Genomic DNA, 14,463 nt, shown 5'->3' on the forward strand with positions numbered 1-14,463 from the left:
ACTTCTTCAGCAGGCAGCTCCCAGGCAGGGTGCTGGAGTGAAGGTTCCTATTAGGCAGACTTCATTAATGTTACCAAATATACCCCAGCACATTTACTCGTCTACTATGAAGTATTATCATAAATAATTAAAATTAAACTGCACTTGTCAAAATAAATGAACAAAGTACAGTTAGTGATGTCTTTGCCTTGATTTGCTGATTCACTAATTTGAAGAAAAGGAGGAAAAGAAAGGGAGAGAGGGGAGGAGAGAAAGGACAGACCTCCGTGAGAAGGGGAGAGGAGCTGTGGAGAGAAAGCAGAGGGAGAGACCGAGAGAGGAGACCCCCGCAGTCCTCTGCCCTTGGGTTTCCAGTCGTTAGGGCACTCAGGGAGACTGGAATGCAGTCTCTAACGTCCGCTCCTAATGAATATTGAGGTGTGGATGTCGAAGGAGGGATTTCTTTGTTTACTGAGGAATGGCCATGGGAATGGGGGAGAGGATTGCCTTTGGGGATTAAGGAGGGGGCTTTGTTTTTATGAAGGGCCTTACTTCTTTTCTGAAGTTTTCTGCAGCTAATTGATTCAATTCAGACCTTCAACCTCCCTACCCAGCCAGCCCAGGCCCTGCGTCTGGGAGATGCGCGCGGCTCCACTTCCCCATCTGCTCCGACCCCTTTCTCTACTGTGACCCTTGAAAAGGGTATGAACCTTCACATCCAGGAGATCACAGGCTATGGAGAAATCGGTCATCGGCTGAGACCTTTGTGTGCATATGTTTGAGATATACTGCCACATACTTCTACACCTACATATATATTATTAGAAGTATAATTTACACGTAGAAACAGCTATAGCTGTACAGTGCGTTTACATCCATGTAACCAACACTCAAGACAGCATTTCCCTCATTCTAGAAACTTCCCTCCTGCCTCTTCCCAGTCAATCCCTGCCCAACCCCCTTCTGCCCTCACCTACCAGGGATCTGTTTGACCCATCTAGAGTGTCATCTGCATAGAGTGTGTGCCAGGACTTCTTAGATTTCATGTTTGTGGATGCGTCAAGTTAAACATGCTCCCCTTGAGTGAGTCCAGAAGCCCGACCTGTAGTTAGATTTGTTTGGGTGGGGCAGCTGGATTGGGGTGGTCTTCCTTCACGACAGCCCTGACCTCACCTGAGGTCTGTTAACGGTGGGGACAGGTGAAGCTCACACTTGCCTTTGCAACTTGCTTCCCATCAGCGGCACCCAGGAGCTGATGGAGAGCTATTAATGGAAGGTGCCGGCTTTGTGCTAATTAGAACTTCCTTTCAGTTTCCATCTGCACAAGCACTGGAGCCCTCACTGGTCAGCCTCACCTCCCCCTGCCCCCGCAATCAGCATGCAACCTAGTTTGTGTCCCCACCATGAATTAGGAGGTACTGTGAGTGGAGCTGCTCTCCTCTGTCTCTGGCCAAACCCGGGTTCTTTGTGTGTTGCAGGAATGTGCAGAGTGGCATTTCTCAAACCTTCTCTGTCTTGTTAGGGTGGGGATGGACTGCAAACTGGAACGGGGTGGGGGCCTGGCTACCATGGCCATTGCCCCAAGTTAGGCCGGTCTCCCACTCTTCCACTTGAGTTTATTTTGAAAGGAACCTTTCTCCTCTGTCCCCTGGAAAGTGTGTGTGACTTCAGATTCTTGTTCCCTCCATTTCCCCTGTTCCTAGTGTCTCTCCAGTCTGGCTGTACCCACCCCATTGCAACCTTCAGCTGCCATCTTTGCTGTGTCAGGCAGCTGAGGGTGGGGGCTGTCTCCCTGGTTCTCTTCTGAAAAAAGCCCAAACTCCCCCTTCACCATTTTGCTTTATCTTTCTTTCACCTCTGGTCCAATGGACATAATTTTTTTAATTATTAGAGGTTGTTTCTTATAGAGATTTCATAAAAAAGAGAGAGAGAAAGAAAAAAACATTAACGTCACATTAACGTCATATAAAGAAAAAGCACCTCTCAGCTTGAAGGCTGGGGGAGTTATAGATAGCTTCCTGTCTGATTATCAATTGGGATTGAAATCTCTTACAGAGAAACAGAAACAGGGGCATTTCCTCATAACTCTCGTCTTTATAGCTCCTGAATCCCCCCAGGTCTCCACTGGGGTTATGTGTAAAAATATCATGCCCTCCTGCCCCTTCATCTCATTTTCTCCTGCTTGAATTATCTTGATTATAATACAGGTCACCCAATTCTTTGACTGTGTAGACTGGGATTTTAAAAATCAGGAGTGGATTAATGGCCAGTCTGAGGCTTTGCTAGGTTCCCTCAAGGTTCTGGACCCAGTCTAAAGAGGGTGGAAATGCCCCTGGAGGGGTGGCTGGGGGGGCAGACGGGTTGCAGAATTTCCCCATCACAGGTCACAGGGCGAGCAGGATGACATGTTCTCCTCTGTGACCCTTTCTGCCCTTCTGGGTGACAATCCTGAGTTCAGGCACTAGGATGGAGAGCTCAGGACTATCCTGGAATGGGTTAATAATCCAGCAGTCCAGATTTCAGAAGGGCAGCAGCTGCGGGTGGGGTGGGGCTGCCCATGCCTGTGAGGCAGGATTTGAGGACATGCTTTAGCCATTACAACTCAAGTGTATCCTTGACAAGTCACACCATCTTTCTGGGCTTCTGTTTCCCCATCTGTGAAATGGGAATACTAGTCCCCAACGTCCAGGGGTCCTGGGAGAATTAAGTAAAATATACAAATAAAGTGCCTGGCATATGTAGGTGCTAAGTCAATGATAGCTACCTTCAGGGTCAAACCGGGGTGCACATGAATACTTGGATCTGAAATTCAAACCTCCACCTGCTGGAGATAGCGTGAAAGCACCAATGGATGTCCAGAACCCCCTGGAAGAACTGACCAGTGCCTGCCATTACCCCCTGGGCCCCTGAATTAAGAGGCGAAACAGGACTCCAAGGTGCACCGTTTTCTGGGGGGCGGGGGGCGGGGCGGGGCGCTAGACCAGGTATAAAGGTCCAAGCTTGGCGGGCTGGGGAGGACACACCAATGTCTACAGACTTGAAGGGAGCAGGATAAGGATTGACTTTCTCGCCAAGAGGGTATAACCAGTTGGTCCTTGTCAGTTCGGGGGTTGGGGATTTCTAACAGTCGGCGCCTGGCATCCCAGCTCTGGCAGGTTCTGAATATCAGGATTCATGAACATCTGTGAGGGGAGCCAGGAGCGTTTTGGGGCGCTGTAGCCTCTGCACTAATCCAGGTGCCCCACTCACGATTCTCCATTTCTGGAGCTTCAGCTCTTAGCGAACCTACTAGGGGTTCAAGGCATCCTTGCTGGTGGGTGGATGCCTGGCCCACTGGCCATATGGAGCTCCCGGCCGGGCCGGAATCCCCCTTAGCCGGTACACCGTGCCCCCTCCCCTCCGCTCCGTCTTCCCTCCTGAGTCCTGGGCGGACGAGAGAGACTCGCGGAGAGCGCCCAGAGGCCTCCCTGGGCTGTGGTCTTGACCTGGAGGACGCATACGCCTCTACCTGACCTTCAAGTGGACGCGGGCGCCCTTCTGGGCCGGCATGGGTTGAGAAGGGGAGGCAGGGGCTCCTGATTCTCCGCTCTGTTTTGCAGCTACTGCCCTGCAAGCGCTTGCCTCCTGGCGCCGTTCCGCCTGCGCTCGGCGCCCTCTTCGCGGGCACGAAGTAGCAGTGGGCACGGGCTCTGTCATAGGAGGGCGCGCCGGAGGCAAGGTGAGTGGCCAAGAGCCAGGGAATGGAAGGAGGAGCTGTCCTCCCGCATCCCACCTCTGCCCTGAGTTGTCTCCAAGAGCCGGCTCGCCGGCCGGCAGCCTGGGGGTTGGGCGATTCCCAGCTCGGGACGGTGGAGCGCCTGTGTTTTAACCTGGGTTACCAGAAAGGCGTCCCCTCCTCCCTAAGCCCAGATCCAATGGCGCGCGCGCGCACACACACACACACACACACACACACGCCCAACGCCCTGTGAGATGCCATTAACAACACACTCTCTGGCTTGCGGTGCTTTGTGATACAATTCGGCATGGCTTGCGCGGAGCATGCGGGTAGCACACAGTAGGCCTCAAGTAAATGGCGGCCCTGACGCTTCCGGCTTTGGCTTCTTGGACACCTGGTCTCCCCCCCAACACCGTCGGCTTTCTGCGGGAGGCCGAGGCCCCCAGTAGCCCGCGCCTTGCCCCTCTTTCTGGGGGTGCGCGGCTGGCCCGGGAAGGGTGGAGCTGAAGAAAATGGAGTCCCCGGCACAGGCTCGAGGGCCGCAGCGGGGCGCGAGCCTAAGCTGAGCGAGACTCCTTTGTAAGCCTTCACACCTCATGTATACCCGGGGCACTGCCTGGGCCTACGGCTTTCGGAACCAGACGCGCCCGCGGGCCGCACAGCGTGGGCTCTGAGGAAGGGGGTTGAGCAAACTGGAGGCCCTCGGGGCGGGCCGAGGTTGGCGGGAAAGGCGGCGGCGGGCCCGCAGCCGCGACCTCCTGACTGGCGCCGAGACTCGGGTGGGGCGCGCTGCGGGGCCCGGGAGGCCATTTTGAGAGCGCGAGGAGCGGCGGCAAGATGGCTGCGTGGGCACCAGGTAGGTCGTGGCCCCGCCGAGCTCCTCCTCGTCCCTCCTTGCGCTTGCCGGGCCGCGAGCCCACAGAAGCGGGAAGCGCGTCGAGCGCGCCCGGCCCCGCCGCGTCCCGGCCGCCGCTCGCCCTGGGAAGGCCCTCGGGCGTTAATTACCCCGGGGGGTGGGGCGGCTGGCGAGGGGAACGGCCGCCGTCCTCCTTCCCACCTCCCGCCGGGACCTTCCGTCGCGGCTCCCCGGGTCCCCAGGCCGCTCCGTGCGCTCCCACCCGGCGGGAGCCGCGGAGCCCGGCGGTTGCACATTGCGGCCGAAAACAGAGGCGCCAGGCTGGAGCTCGCCTCACTTAACCTGCATCTGACTGGGGCTGAGACGGCCTTCCCCCTCGGCCCGAGCAGGTTGCGGCAGGGCTGGAGCGGACAGGGAGGTTATGTTGGAACCTGGAGCCGCGGGCCCGCTTCGCACTCTTATTTCTGACGCCCGGTTTTCTTGAAATGGCGAGGCCCGAGTGGCGAGCACACCGTAGCCACTCTTCCTTGGACTGGGTGTGCCCCGGAGCTCAAGAGAGTGACAGAGGGGGCTGAGGAGCAGAGAGCCCCGCCGACGGGGGCGGTAGTCTCTCGGAGGGTCTCCGCCGCGCTGCGGTGGTGCGGGACTGAGGACGGGCTTGGAGGCACGGCTGTCATCATCCGGGACTGCTTTGGGGCCGTCGCGTCCTCCGCTGGCCAGTTGGAGCCACTTTGAGGTCGCCCCCTCCAGGTCTCGGCCCAAAGGTCAGAGCTATGGCTCTAATGCGCCCCCAACCCCGTCCACCTGGTTGAAAAATTTAAGCTCAGTCCTACCGCTGCCCTAAAGCAGGTTCCACGCTTATGCTTTTGTACAGACTAAGAAACTCCAGTAATGTTCTCTGTGTTTGAGTCCTGCTTTGTGCCTGGCCCGCTGCTAAGCATGCATCGGAGTCTCAGCTTGATACATAAGGTGATGATTCCCTCTTTGTGATTTTGGCTATATAGCTAAGATGTGGCAGAGCCAGGAGGTGGATTCAGGCCTGTCTTCCCCAAAGCCTGAGTTCTTACCCACAAACTGCACTTACATAAATAACAACAGACTCATGGATTCATCTGTTGTGGTCTCATCTTTCAAACACACACCAAGCCTGTCCCGAATCCAAGCCCTCATCCCCACATCACCTATGAGGGCTCACAGAAGAGGACTCTCCTGTCACCCCATCATCCCCAACCTCTTGACCTAAATGTATTAGTCGCTGTCGTGTCAGCCGGCCAGGCTCCTCTGTCCATGGAATTCTCCAAACAAGAATACTGGCATGGGTAGCCATTCCCTTCTCCAGGGGATCTTCTAGACCCAGAGATTGAACTCGGGTCTCCCATAATGCAGGCAGATTCTTTATTGTCTGAGCCTAAAATAGATGTTCTAATTTAATGTTGTGATTCTGAGCCTCCTGGCAGCCAAGAGAAAGAAGAAAGATGATGATTTATAACCTTGTTCAAAAAAGGAAGCTCATCAGGATTTTTAGAGATAAGGACATTTTTTTCCTCCGGAAGATTTATCGAAAATTTAAGCCTTGGTGATTACGTAGGTCAGCAGCTCATGTCACAGATGAGGATCCAGCCCAGAAAGATTCATTTTCCCCAAAGTCATGAAGTTTGCTTAGCAGAGCAAAGAATGGGACCCAGGAGTCCTGATTCCCAGTCCAGTTTCCATCCTCTCATGAGCGGCTTTCGTGGGGTTCTCAGCAGTGGTTTAGCTGTGTTTAGTGACTGCTCCATCTCCACTATAAATGTGCTTGCCCTGGTTCCTGGTGCTAGGCTGGTCTCCTCATTGTGGGTGTCTGTGAATATCTGGTGGTGGAGAGACATTCTGGTTTCAGTCCTCTGGAGGGACTTTGTTTCTTGAACATCACTGAGCCCATGAATTGCCTAGACCTCTCTTGGCAGATGGTGTGAACTAGGTGGTATATTTCCCCCTTTTGGTAGTTGTCCGACTCCTATCACGTTGTTGGACCTAACAGGAAGGGGCCGCTTCTCTCTTGTTTTTATTTTGTTCTGGCTCCATGGTGTGTGGGATCTTAGTTCCCTGACCAGGGAATAAACTTGTGCCACCTGCAGTGAAAGCACGGGGTCCTCACCACTGGACCACCAGGGAAGTCCCTGGGTCATTTCTTTCTTGAAGGGACATGTCATCAGAGAGACCTGCAAGTCACTTTTTGTGAAGTAAGGAGAGTTTTCCCATGTCCCCAGCACACACAGCTGCTATAAGACCTGGTGGACCCATTCTTTTGTCTTTGGGTGCAAAGCCAGCCTTTCTGAGCCTGCTCAGGTTTGGTTCCTGCAGCTTAAGTACAAGTCACAGACTGTGGCTCATCAGATCCCCAGAACTGATACAGATTAGCAGATTTCCATGGCTCCCAAAAGGTAGCCTTTGAACCCCTGGCATGATAACTGTTGGTGCTAAGTACATTTAGTGAGCATGTCATAGACCAGATTCTCTGGAAATTTGTACTAGAAAGTTGTCACTTCTGTGTGTGGTCGGTGGGGGGGCGTGGAGGGGATGTGGGGAGGGGTCTGCTCCTTGGTGAGGAGCCCGCATGGAATCAGCAAGGCTCCAACAGACCCTATCCAAATCCTGACCATGGTCTTTGGGCCAGCTCTGCCCAGGCATAGCAGAGTGGAGAGCTGAGGCCAGTCTACAGCTAAAGCCCCAGCTGTGGAAGAAAAACAGGGTTCAGCTCCCCAGCTTAGTTACTGTCTACAAGGATTAAAGGCCCCAAATAATGGCTGGCCTCTCCCCTCCTCCGTGCCAAGGGAAGACATGTAAATACAGCCGCACGCCAGCTTAGGCAGTAGATGTGTATAAATCGAATTTAGCAAATCAGATCATGGTTTAAATGCACTATTTAAAGCAGTCCTGCAGTGAAGCCTTTTACAAAGGGAATAATCATTTTGTGATGCTAATCATCAGCCTCCAATTTATCTCCTTTGTAAGTTCAGATGTTGGTGCACTGGGTGTTCTGAAATCGGGGCGCTCTTGTGCCGGGCCCGGGTGATGGCTGTCTGCCTTCTTTTCCTGGCCTCTCATTTTAAATGGGTGTGCGTCCCTGTTCTCACAGGGGCCTCAGGATGCTTGCCACTTAGTCTGATAGTTCTCATCCATCCCACTCATCTTTTTATAATCGGATAGAGGCCACCATTCAGCGGCTCCTGGCTCCTTTTCTGAGATTTGCACCCTTCCTGGGGGGAGATATAAGCCCTGCTGTTCTCAGGGTATTAGATAGAACCAGCTCCCTCTCTGATCTGAACCTTCTTTTGTTTCCCTGAGCTTCTGGTACCTCTGGGGCTAATCATAAAGAAGATCTTAGAGTTGACTGGACACGCATCAGCCTCTAAATTTAGTAGGTAAATTAGATGCAGGCGCCCACCCACTGAATAGACACTGTCCGAAAAATATTCTCCCCATTCACAGCGAAATAACTGAGGCCTAGATGTTCAAGTGACTTTTCCCACAAGTTAAAATCGGGACTCAAAGGAGAACCTGTCTCCTAATTGCTATAAAAGTGTTTTATACACTGAGCCATAGCGCCTTTCTTTGCAGAGAAAATATAATCAAAGACCATCTGGGTGGGAGAGAAAGAATGAAGGGAAAGAGATGGATCAGAGTGGAATAAAGGAAGTGGGCAGGAAGCTGGGGGCCGCGAGGAGCCTGACCTTGCTTAGCTCACAGGCCCTGATATAGTGTCTTTGTCAATGCTGCCACTATTGGCGCGTTCCTCCGTAATTATGACTGTGTGTTGGCATGGCGACTCCGAGTAAGAAGACTAGAAGCACTGGGTAAATGCACGACTTGTTCTTGCCTTCTAAAGCAGAGAGAAGCTTTTGTGGGTAGTTCCTCCAGGGAGACATGGTAGCAGAATCACCAGACCCAGGGCTGGAGTGTGGGTATTTACAACCCACAGGAGCCAGGTGGCCCTGCTCACGGATGCCACACACAGAGGTCCTCATCAAGACTTGCCTCCCATGCAGAGATCTCCCAGAACCTCCCGTCTGTTCCTTCCTGTTGGTCTTTGTTCCGGAGCAGAGCGCGTGATGTCAAGTATATCTATTTCTGCTCCTCTCCGGCTTGTCTATTTCAAGTAGGTTTAAGTCGCAGGCCCCTTGAATTGTATTTATCATAAAATGATCTATTTCATAGGCCACAAGTATCTACCAGGAGGCTGAAGGGAAAGGCCCATGGGCCCAGCTGTAGGGATCGAGTTTGGGGCCTCCCTTTCTGCCCCGGTGCCCTCTCCTTAGATACTTGGGTCACATCCTTCTCCAAAAATGGGGGAGGTTGCTGGAGTCAAGAGCTGCGTTGTCCAGGATGCTAACCACTGTCAGTCTCATGAGTTGTTTGAGTGCAACATGCTGAAATGATAATACTGAGTTAAAATATATTATTAAAGTGAATTTTAGGGAGAAGGAAATGGCAACCCATTCCAGTATTCTTGCCAGGAAAATCTCATGGACAGAGGAGCCTGGTGAGCCACAGTCCACAGGGTTGCAAAGAGTCGGACATGACAGTGACTTGAGCATGCACACATGCAACTTATATTAATCATCCCTTTACTATTAAAAGCCTCCTGCATTTAAAAAAATTTTTTTAAATAAATAAATAAAACTTAATTTTGGACTTCTCTGGTGGTCCAGCGGCTAAGACTCCACGCTCTGGATGCAGGGGGCCTGGGTTCAATTTCTGGCCAGGGAACTAGATCCCACATGCCACAACTAAGAGTTTGCGTGCTGCAACTAAGACCCAGCACAGTCAAATATTTTTTAAAAATCAAATAAATTAGTTTTAATTGTTCTTACTTTTTGTTGTGTCTTCCAGAAATTTTTAATTAATTTGACTTCGCCAGGTCTTAGCTGGGGCATGCAGGATCTTTAATTGCGGCATATGGGTTCTAGTTCCCTGACTGGGATCAAACCTGGGCCCCCTGCATTGGGAGCACAGAGTCTTAGCCACTGGACTACCAGGGAAGTATCTAGGAAATTTTAAAGTGATACATGCCACTCATATTTTCATTGAGCTAGACTAGAGAATTAAGACCTCTTCCAGCCCCAGCGCTCAGTAACTAATGCTGATCTACCCCTGAAAGGTCTCTGGCCATGAGATATCTGTGCATGGAAAAGCCAGACAGGAGGCTGGTATAGCCTTTTAAATGGGGATTAACCCTCAGTCCTTTGACGCAGAAGACCTGATGGCTCAGATGGTGAAGAATCTGCCTGCAATGTGGGAGACCCAGGTTTGATCCCTGGCTTGGGAAGATTCCCTGGAGAAGGGATTGACTACCCACTCCAGTTTTCTTGCCTGGAAAATCCCATGGACAGAGGATCCTGGTGGGCTACAGTCCATGGAGTCACAAAGAGTCGGACACGACTGAGTGACTAACGCTTTTCACCCCTCAGTCCTTAGAGACAGACCTGAATCTATAGGCAGCATCGAGTTTCTCAGGTTTTAGGATGGGTGGGGGGAGGAGAGCCAATGGGGAACCCCAGAAGAGTCTTTGCTTGGAGGTTTAGTGGTGCCTGGTGGAGTTTGTAGGGGCACAGATGTAGATGACAGGAGGGTGGTCCTGGGGTGGAACACGCCCCCCATCAACTCCTGTCCTCAAAGTGATTTCATCGTCTCCCTGATGTGTGGAGCCCTCAGGGCACGAGGAGACAGCCGTGCACCCAGGTTCCTGCCAGACCCACGTGCAGCAGGTTTCCTTTGGCTTGAGGGATCCTTGTTGCCCCTCTTCTGGCGACCCCTCCTCCCCTCCGCCTCTGCTGCTCTCTGGGAGCTGAAGCTTCTGGGATGCGCCTTGGCTTGGAGCCAGCATCTTCTTGGAGAAGCCTCCTGCCCTGGCTCTCTGCCAAGCCTCGGGTCTTCAGCAAGATTTTCTAGGGAGGCGCTGGGCTCATCCTGCTGTCAGAGGGCAGAGGAGCTTTCTCACCTCGGAGGACTCCTGACCTTGGGTCCAGCCTCACTCCCAGTTACCTCCACATCTCTGAAACTTCCTGCCCTGGAAACCCTGGGCTGGGCTAAGGGCCTCTGAGCTCTGTAAAGCCTCGAGGTTATGAAAAGAGGGCTCCTCACACAAGCCAGGGAGGTGAGGAGTGGGCAGCCAGGAAACCGTAATGAGTCATGATAATGGTGACAGGAACCATTTATTGAGCACTTATGTTGTGCCAAGTTCCACGCTAACGCTCTGCATACTTTATCTCCTTTAAGGCCTGTCTCTTGGGGAACAGAGAGAGTGATAAAAGTAATCTAGAATCTGCCCTTCTTTTCTAAGCCAGATGCCATTGGGGTGTTCACATGAGGTGTGTCTCAGAAGCTAGAGCCATTGGGTGGGGGCGTCTGAGTCCCCTGTGAGTCCTTGTGTCCTTAGGAGTCAGCCTGGGCTTTAGGAAGCAGCAGGAGCTCACTTGGGCTGCCAGGGGATGGCTCTGTAGTGTCTCCGCTTTGGGCTGGTATTATACCTGGATGATCCAGGTAGGAAGGCTGAGTGCTGGGCCCCTGGGAGTCTTGGTGAGGTGCTCAGAGGGGTGAGAAGCACCCACCAGCCCTGACTTTCTCCTAATTGTCCATGTGATCCGTAGCCTGGCTATGCTTCAGTCTGTGAAGTCGGGTGGATTCAAGCCCACCCATCTGCCCATGGTGCCAAGGGATTACACCTTCCCTGGGACAAGAGAGAAGTTCTGCTTTCTGCAGTGTTACATGCCCTGAGGTGGCATGCTGTCTTCTGCATTGGAACACGGATTTTTAACCACTGAACCCCCAGGGAAGTCCCAGACTTGTGTCTTCTGGAGAAGGCAAAGGTCTCCACGTCTTCTGTCTAATCTTGTCCCTAAGCAGAGACCTTTAGACCCACTTCTGTTCAACCAGTGTGGCGGCACAGGAAAGGGAAGGTGGTGCGTGCCCCTGAGGGCGTGTCATGTGGGGAGTGCTGGGAGACTGAGAGCAAAAAGGAGGAGGTCTCCAGTTTACAGCCACCCCCGCCCTTTGAGTCTGCAGCTTCTCTTACCCATTTTTAGTTGTTTCCAGTCTGTTTCTCTCTCTTCTGCTGTTGGATTGCAGGCTTCAAGGTCATGGTGGTGTAAGGAAGTGCATGTGGCTCAGTGGGCTTCGGGGGTCTGTCTGACCTAGTTGGGACCTTGGCACACTCTCTCTTGCAGCCAGTTCTCCCATCTGTAACATTGAGGATAGTAATACTTAACCTTGTAGCTCTCAAGAAATGTCAGTTTGCATCCCCCACCTGCTGTCCTGGAGCGGATGTGTGTGTGTTGAGAGGAGGAACCAGCAAGTTTCTGCAGGGAGCCATCTCACTGGTGGGCCAAACATGTGGGATGAGGGAAGGAGCAGGGAAGGCAATGAGCAAGGGGCCAGGCTCAGCCAGTCTACCCAGCTCCTAGCTCCGAGGTCCAGAGAGAACCCAGGAGAAGCCCCGACCCGTTCCCTAAGCCCTCGGGGCAGAAAGCAGCTTAAGGATGCACACATTGGAGATGTACAGAGCTTGACTCAGGCCATCAGAGTTAGGAGAGGAGGAATTTATGTGGGGCAGAGCATCAGAGCAGGCTCATTGTAGCCAAAGAGGTCTTCTGGGCTGAGGAGGGGCAGGACTCCCTGAACAGAGGCTCAGGTGTAGGCATGAGTCTTACAGGACTGACCTAGAAATTTGGGTATGAAAAGCAGGTCAGATGGAGGAGGCAAGAACAGTGACAGTGGAGGGCAGGCTAAGGGAGGTGGTCTTGTCACCCTGTCCACGGTGGGTGTGTGTGCTGCCAGGCCAGCCTGAGTCAAGTAGACACATCCACCCTGGGCCTCTCACCTCTGCTGGCTCTTGGCCTGGATTTCAGCGCTTCTAGGGCTGTGCATGGAACCATACCCCAGTTAGCAAGGGAACCATGGAGCTCAGGAATTGGAACTCTTCCCGTACCAGATTGTTTTTTTTCTACTTCATTCATTTATTCATTCAGGTTTCATTGACCAAGCATTCCGTGTCAGGCTCTGGGCAAGGCCTTGAGGATAAAGAGAAGAAAACCACAGTCCCTTGTCCAGACCTTTAAAGCTTGTGTGATACAAAATTTCATCTATTCAGTCACGACCGGAAGGCTAGGCCCTGGGCAGGGGGTGTTGGATTAGCGGGCGCTGAAGGTGTGACAGCTCTCACCCATTTGCAGCTTCCTGGCTTCCCTTCCCCTCTCCACACCCCCAGAGCCTGGTAGGGGCCATGTCATGTTTTGCCCTTGGTGACCTTAAGCTGCCATTTAGCCTGGCCTAGAACTTTAATTTTCCAGATTCCACTGATTCTTTATAGAACTGTGACATCTCAATTGCCTTTTCTTCATTTTTTTTTTTTTTCTTTTCTTCATTTAAAACACAGCTTTGATCCTAGGAATCAGCATAGCAGTCACCTATCAAGATTTGCATTTGAGGCTAGACTGTATCCCGCCAGGCTTCTCTGTCCATGGGATTCTCCAGTGGGTTGGGTTGCTGTGTCCTCCTCCAGGAGATCTTCCCGACCCAGGGATAGAACCCGGGTCTCCCGCATTGTAGGCCGATTCTTTACTGTCTGAGCCACCAGAGAAGTCCTTGAGATTGGTAGGGAGCATCTTAAATGCAATCAAATGATAAATTACCTCTAATTCTTGTGCAGAAGGTTTTCCTCAGAAGGAATCCAACACTGTTTGGGACTTCAAGGCCAGAATTCTCTCCTGGTTCTGCTCAGACTGGAGCCCACGTGCAGTGGTTGGGAGGTGAACACGCATATAAGGTAGCAGTGGTGGGCACCCAGATACCTGCTCTCAACACGTCTGGTATTTGGAAGAGTCATCCAGGTAGCCGCTAGGTTAGAGCCCACCGTGCAAATGCAACTACCATCTCTGAAGCCCCAGCTACAGGCTCACATTCTCTCACATGCCTCTCAGGAGAGGGAAGGCCAAACAGATCTCATCTTACTGTGGTTGTTGGTGGTCATGTTTTGGTGGTTTTCTTGTTGAAGTTAATGTAGTATGTGTTTAGAAAGTTAACGCGGTAATACTAGGAGTTACAGGGCATTTGTGGTCAGAGTACTTTGTCAGAGGTGTGAGAGAGACCATGCGACTTCCTGCTGCATGGAAGTCTGGAACTGGAATCCCAGGTCACCTGGAGACTCTCAAGGAAGTGTCTTGCTCTCAGCTTCTATAGGGATGGGCCAGCTGTCTCTGGTGGGCAAGATGAGCATCTGTGAAACAGGCCTTCCTCTCTGGACAACGAAGAAGCAGGTAATGATATGCAGAGCATTGCTGGACTCTGCTTCTGAAACCTTCCATCTTTCCTCCCCTGAGAAACTCCGGAGAGATTGGCGAGAGTGATTTCTTGGGAAGATGTGGTACGTTCTGTGTTCTGTGAGCAACAGGACCATAAATGTTCAACTGCTGGCAAGGAGTGGGCCTTCCTCACACTGGGTGGCCTTGTACCCTTCTAGTTTCCTGGGCATGGCTCTCCTACAGGTAGTTGGAGTGAGTGTCATATGCACAGAGCCTGGCCTTGGGTTTGTATTTGGTGGCCAGTTGACAATGCACACTTTAGTCTCGAAGCTGCATGGTTGATGTCTCCTCCAGTACATGCACAGACTCTCAGCTAGCCTGGACACCTCTCTGGAGAAGAAGCCAGTAGCACGGCTGCCCCATTGCCCATGCCATTCTAGTCTCCTATTCCTTCCGTCCTCCCTAGGACATGCTCCAGAGCCAGACGATGGAGAAGGAGAAGCAGGAGCCCTGGTGGGGGAGCCTGAAGGTGGGGCTTGGCCTGATACAGGCCGCAGGCTGTGTGCGTGCTTGGGCGCGCGTTTGTGTGTTCACAGGTCATTCCAGCAGCTACTGTGACGTCTCTGCACGAT

General features: G+C 52.5%; 1 long non-coding RNA gene across 2 annotated transcripts in view; it reads left to right on the top strand.

The window, feature by feature from the left end:
• Nucleotides 1-14,463, top strand: part of LOC139178178 (uncharacterized) — a 35,248-nt gene that overhangs the window by 12,818 nt on the left and 7,967 nt on the right. The window contains exon 1 of one of the 2 annotated variants that reach the window (XR_011562566.1): nucleotides 3,934-4,553. The exons of the other annotated variant lie outside the window; for it this stretch is intronic. This is a non-coding gene — a long non-coding RNA (uncharacterized lncRNA). Of the gene's footprint in view, nucleotides 1-3,933; nucleotides 4,554-14,463 lie in introns of those variants that run through there. 2 annotated transcript variants of the gene reach the window in all.

Source organism: Bos indicus, chromosome 21 (assembly GCF_029378745.1).
Source record: "Bos indicus isolate NIAB-ARS_2022 breed Sahiwal x Tharparkar chromosome 21, NIAB-ARS_B.indTharparkar_mat_pri_1.0, whole genome shotgun sequence".
Lineage (NCBI taxonomy): Eukaryota > Metazoa > Chordata > Mammalia > Artiodactyla > Bovidae > Bos > Bos indicus.